This window comes from Rutidosis leptorrhynchoides, chromosome 2 (assembly GCF_046630445.1).
Source record: "Rutidosis leptorrhynchoides isolate AG116_Rl617_1_P2 chromosome 2, CSIRO_AGI_Rlap_v1, whole genome shotgun sequence".
Taxonomy (NCBI): domain Eukaryota; kingdom Viridiplantae; phylum Streptophyta; class Magnoliopsida; order Asterales; family Asteraceae; genus Rutidosis; species Rutidosis leptorrhynchoides.
In genome coordinates, this window is record NC_092334.1 from 195,994,598 (window position 1) to 196,000,597 (window position 6,000).

Consider the following 6,000-nt stretch of genomic DNA (forward strand, 5'->3'; position numbering starts at 1 on the left):
CAACTTTTTAAAACGTCTTTTTGCTAGGTTTGGAACACCGAAAGCTTTAATAAGTGATCGGGGTACTCATTTTTGTAATAATCAACTTGAGAAAGTTCTTAAAAGATATGGAGTAACTCATAAAATCTCCACTGCATATCATCCACAAACAAGTGGACAAGTTGAAAATACCAACCGAGCATTAAAACGTATTCTAGAGAAAACCGTAGGATCAAATCCGAAGGAATGGTCCATGAAATTGGAGGATGCACTCTGGGCTTTTAGAACAGCCTACAAAACTCCAATTGGAACCACACCTTTTAGACTCGTTTACGGAAAATCATGTCATCTTCCAGTAGAAATTGAACACAAAGCATTTTGGGCTTTGAAGACATGTAATCTGGATTTACATGAATCCGGACGTCTACGGTTAAGTCAATTAAACGAATTAGAAGAATTGAGACATGAAGCATACGAAAATTCGTTAATCTATAAAGAAAGAACGAAGAAATGGCATGATAAAAGAATCAGAAGTTCAAAAGAATTTAAAGAAGGAGACAGAGTTCTTCTTTTCAATTCACGATTCAAGTTATTTCCTGGAAAATTAAAATCAAGATGGTCTGGACCATTCATAGTCAAAAGAGTTTTCCTGTACGGAACAGTAGAATTAATAAATTCAAATGGGATTGAATTTAAGGTTAATGGTCACAGAGTTAAACATTACATAGATAGTCCAATGGAAGTTGACAACGAAGTTAATTACAATTTCGACACCACAGCTAACTAAGTGTGGGGAGAATCAAGTCTTTAAAGGATAATATGTATTTCTGTTAGAGTTAGATGTTCTGTTTTCGTGTAGTTCTCGAGAATGGAATCCGAATGGTCTTTCCCTAGCAGACCCTAAAGAACTAGTCTTCTCCCCCCATTTGAATTTTTATTTTTTTTTAGGTTTTACGAGATGAAGACTTCCTGTGAACTAAACCATGGTCTAATGCTACACGCTTTGATCACTAAACGTAATAATGACACCCTTCCAAGTGAATTGGTATCATTAATCAGAGGTAAATTGGACGGAGTAAGAAAAGAATCCAGGAACGAAAATAATAAGTTACATTTTGGTAAAGGAAAATCAAAATCCGCAGCGAAAAGAAGAGCATGACACCTTGAAAGATGTCACAAATGCGGAAAATGGTCACACGAAGGTAAATGTTCAAATAATCAAACATATTCCAATACCGAGTTTGTTACTTTATGCAGAGATGGACCGTTCATATGTTTCGAAGAAAAAACATTGAATGCTCGAGGTTACGCCTATGTAGCTATGGAAAACCAATTAGTCTGACTCTCTTATGAGTAGGCTAAAACAGGTCACTGAGAATTCTATTTCACAGGTAAGTTTGTACAGTTTTCAGTTTTTATTTTTATTTTTATTTATAACCTTTTGATAATAAATGCTAAATCATTCGCTATAAAGTATTAAATTGGTATTCAATAAAATTAGGTTTTGCGACCGAAATTATTGATAACATACAAAAATTTATTACATCACTGCGAAATTTACCGTTTATTCTTAAGGTATAAATATCTTTAATCAATCAACCCAAAATATTTCAAAAATTCGTCAGGAGTAAAACTAGGTAATATAGCCGAAATTACTTTACCGAAAAGAGGGGCGTATATTTTTGATAATATTTGATTGATTAAAGTGGGATAAAAGGCCAAAAATATTTTTAATTTTATTTTTACTTTATTTTTAAAATTTATATTAAATTATTAATGTAAACTTTTTAAAATCAATATATTTAGGTTTGTAAATATTTGAAAAATTTATATTTCTAATATAAGTTTGTATGTATAAAAACAAAAATATAATAAAAATTTCGTGTGAATTTTTAATTTTCATAATATGAATTTTTAATTTTATGCATTTTAAATTTAAGTTTGGTGTGAATTTAAAAACAAAAATGTACTTTATTTCGTTAAGTTAAAAATATGATTTTTAAAATTCGTCGTGAGTTGAAAACTAGGTCGTTGAACCGAAATTGCTCTACCCAAGGGAGGGACGAGAACTTTTATTTTCATTATTTTTAATCTTATTGAATTAAAGTATGCCAAAAACATTAAAAAACCCAAAAATCTTTGCTTTTAAAACAACACTTTAAAATGATGAAATTTTAAAATTTTGTTGAGGGACGGACTAGGTTAACGTACCGAAACAACCTCGTCCTAAAAAGGAAAACAAAATTTTAAATTAATCAAGTAATTATTTTATTAATAAAGGTTTTATTAAAAAAAAAAACCAGCACTCGCGGTACTTTGTGGGTACCCACATCCGCACTCGCGGAGGTAGCAAAACCCAGTTAGATAAACTGGTCGATAGACCAGTTTCCCCAAACACAAACACACCTATTTTTTTCTGCGAAAAACACATACAAACCACTCCCAAAATCGCGATTTTTCACCGATAAACATCAAATTTTTTTGCTAAAATCATGTTGAGAAGGATGCTACCAAGAAGTTTTTCAAGGAAATCGGTAATTTCTACACCTAAACACTCTTTAATTCGAATTATTAGTGTTCTTGAACAAAAATATACCTAATTTGATTTTGATGATTTCTAGTGTAATTGTGTTTAAATTGATTGTATATTATGCTTGTATAACCTAGATTGATGCTATTTAACATGATTAGAAGCCTTAAACTTCAATTTTTGAGTAATCTAGGGTTTGTGTTCTTGAGCAAAATTGGGGTTTTTGATATAAACGGGTTATGGCTGAATTTTGTTGTTAGTTTATACTAAATTGAGTAGTGTAACATGTTTAGGTTGCTAAATGATCAAAACTTTGATCCTAAACATGATTTTCAAGAATTAAAGTGGACTTTTTGAGTCAAAAATGCATGAACTTAATTTAATTGATATGAATGCCATTTGGAACTTGTTTAATTACTAGTTATGATTATTTTGACATGTTATTTGAGATAAAAGCTAAAGAACATTGTATACATTCTCATATATGTTCATTTGTAAAAGTGTAGAATTGTTAATATTATGAAAATGCGTATAAAGTTTAAAATAGATTAAACATGTCATTATAATTGTTTTGAATTATGATTTTGCTAACACTAATGCATATTTGGATGCACAAAAATTGTGTTTAATATGTTTTGCAGACTGAAAGGGGTGAATCTTCATCCGCATCTCAGGCTCACAATGCTCCTCCTGAGAATGCAGAAGAACAGGAGATTAACGACCTATATAAACAAGATCTACCACATCAATACATTCCATATTCAAATATAGAATTGGCAGACTTACATCCTAATTTAAGGTTTGATCGACATTGAATAGATTATCCAAAATACCAGAGGAACTTGCACACCCTTCAGTCTAATGTTGTTGAAGTACCTAGAGTCATAGATTGGGAACCATTAGAAATAGTTGGATTGGCCGTTCCAATCAGAAAATTACTTACACAAAGGTATGGTAATTCTACTTTTACTGATTGGGAACGTTTGTTTAATATACGTAGGTGTGTATATAGAGAATGGTGTGTGGAGTTATTGTGTAGTATTGAAATAAATGATCGGGTATCTACCTTAACCGATCGTAGTTTTATTAGATTTTTATTAGGAGGTGTGATGCGCCATATGTCTCTACTAGACATGGCTCTGGCTTTGTGTATATATACGCCTGAGGAAATAGCATCTACTGATTGTCAAAGGTTGATAGTTGAGGGTAGGAGGGTTGATGAGAATTTTGATATGAATGGTGTATGGAGTAGAATGACTAGGCATAACCGATTTCGTGGGGGGAATAACTCTTATACTGATATTGATAGAGCTGAGCTAAGAGTAATCCATAGGTTCTTAGCAAACTCGATTACACAGCGAGGTAAGAACAAAGAGAAAGTAAATGAGAATGATTTATTTTATCTCATATGTATTCGAGACCCACAGAGCGCTGTGAGTACACCTTATTGTGTGGGTTATTATTTATCAGCTAGAGTTAATAGTATACGACCTAATGGGATAATAGGAGGTGGTATCTTTGTTACCCTAATTGCTGAGTATCTCGGTGTCGATAGAAATCGGGGGGGATTAATAATTGCAGCACCGGAACCCCGTGATACAATTGGTTTGAAAGTATATCATGGTGCTAAGGTTTTAAAGAAAAAACATAACGCTGCAGCACCATATGATGGCTCGCATCCACATGTCGAAAGAGATCAGCAGCAAGGTAACGCGGGAGGGGGGAATGAGATGACAGAAATGCAACTTTTTATGGCTCATCCTGAGTATGAAATGGCTAGACAACGAGCATTTCAAGATTGGCAGTATCATCAAAACCAAATCATGAGTCATCGTGCACACATAAATGCAACTTACATTTGCGACTCCAATGCCCGTATTTCCTCCCTGGACTACACAGACCTGACCACCGTACCCTACATATGAACCAGCTCAAGCATTCTACAGTACATACGGCTATGAATGGGATCCCTACTGGCACCATCCTTATCAATCTTGATTTTCTTTTACTTTTATTTTTATTTATTTGGTAACTTCTAATTTTATACTTTTAATATTTCTTTTGATACTTTAATAGTTTTTATAATTTTCTAACTTTTCTTATTAGATTTTTAATAATTTTTGAATGTGGGGTGATATACCCAACTTCAAAAATATGTATATATATGTTTGTAGTTTATCTCATATACAAAACAGGGTAAAACAGCGCATTTTCAAAGACTGGCATTAAGTTCAGCAAAAGCTAGTACTTTTGATGACAAAACGAAAAACAAATGTGATGAAACAACAAGACGGAATGAACAAATGATGTGCACCATTTATCATTCAACAAAAAAACGCCAATATGTTTGGAAACTTTGGTAAAATTTAATTTTTTTTCTACGCTAATCACCCTCAATAATTTAAATTGTTACTGATTTCTTGCAAATGGGGGCATTGCAAGATCTTAAGTGTGGGAAGGGGTTAAATTCTTTCGGATTTTTAAAATTTTTTGACTTATACACTTGGTTACCATTAAAAATACTAGTAACGCAGTAGTTGTATTAGAATCTAGTACTCTCTGATAATAAAGAACAGCCATAGTCTTATATGCTGACTACCCAATTCTAGTAAAATTTTTCAAAATTTTCAATTAAATGAACTCAAAATCATGTTTATACATATTTATGAACGATAAAACTAGGTGTTAACACCGAAATTATTGTTACCACGGAAAGGACATAAATTGAGAAACAACCCAAAATGTTAGAATTCATTTAAAATGGAATAGAGGACAATAAAAAGGCAAAGAAAGGAAAATAAAATCCAAGTGTGGGAAAATTTACCAAGTTATTTAAAACATATGTCACATATTTCTGTAACAAATAATTGAAGATATTTTTGCTTTGGACTAAACTAATCAGTTTTACCAGGTAAATTGTAATATATTTGAAAGAAAGATGGATCTACACGATGAATCAATTCCATCGTTAAAAGGAAGTAAAGTCTTCCGAAAAAGACACGCGCTTCTTGATTTAGGTCAAGAAGTTGTCGTCCAGACCAGCTGTAGGTTGACGAAAAATCTAGAAAAGTCATCTCTAAAATCAGCAGGAAATCCACGGACCTCAGCATCAAACAGGGTTGCCAAGTGGTCAGACTTATCCTAACCATGAGAGGATCTGTCTCATAAAATGGGGAGGACGCCGTGCAAATTAGCTGGATAAGACTAATGAATCAGACCCCCAGAAAGGATAATCTCCTTAAAAGATCAAAAAATCAGCTTTTAAGACTGATATTACTCAATCCTTGAGATTGACCTTAAAGATTGAGAATTACAAACTCGTGGAATTCGATGATATCTAAACTCGAGCTTGAACGAGAAAATATTTTGATCAAAATTACAAACCGATTTGTTTTCTAAAAACCCATTTTCAATGCGTTCTTTACCATTGAACGTAAAATCCTAGGAATTCACCTGGAATTTATTAGGTCACCTGAACCAAATCGGGTGTC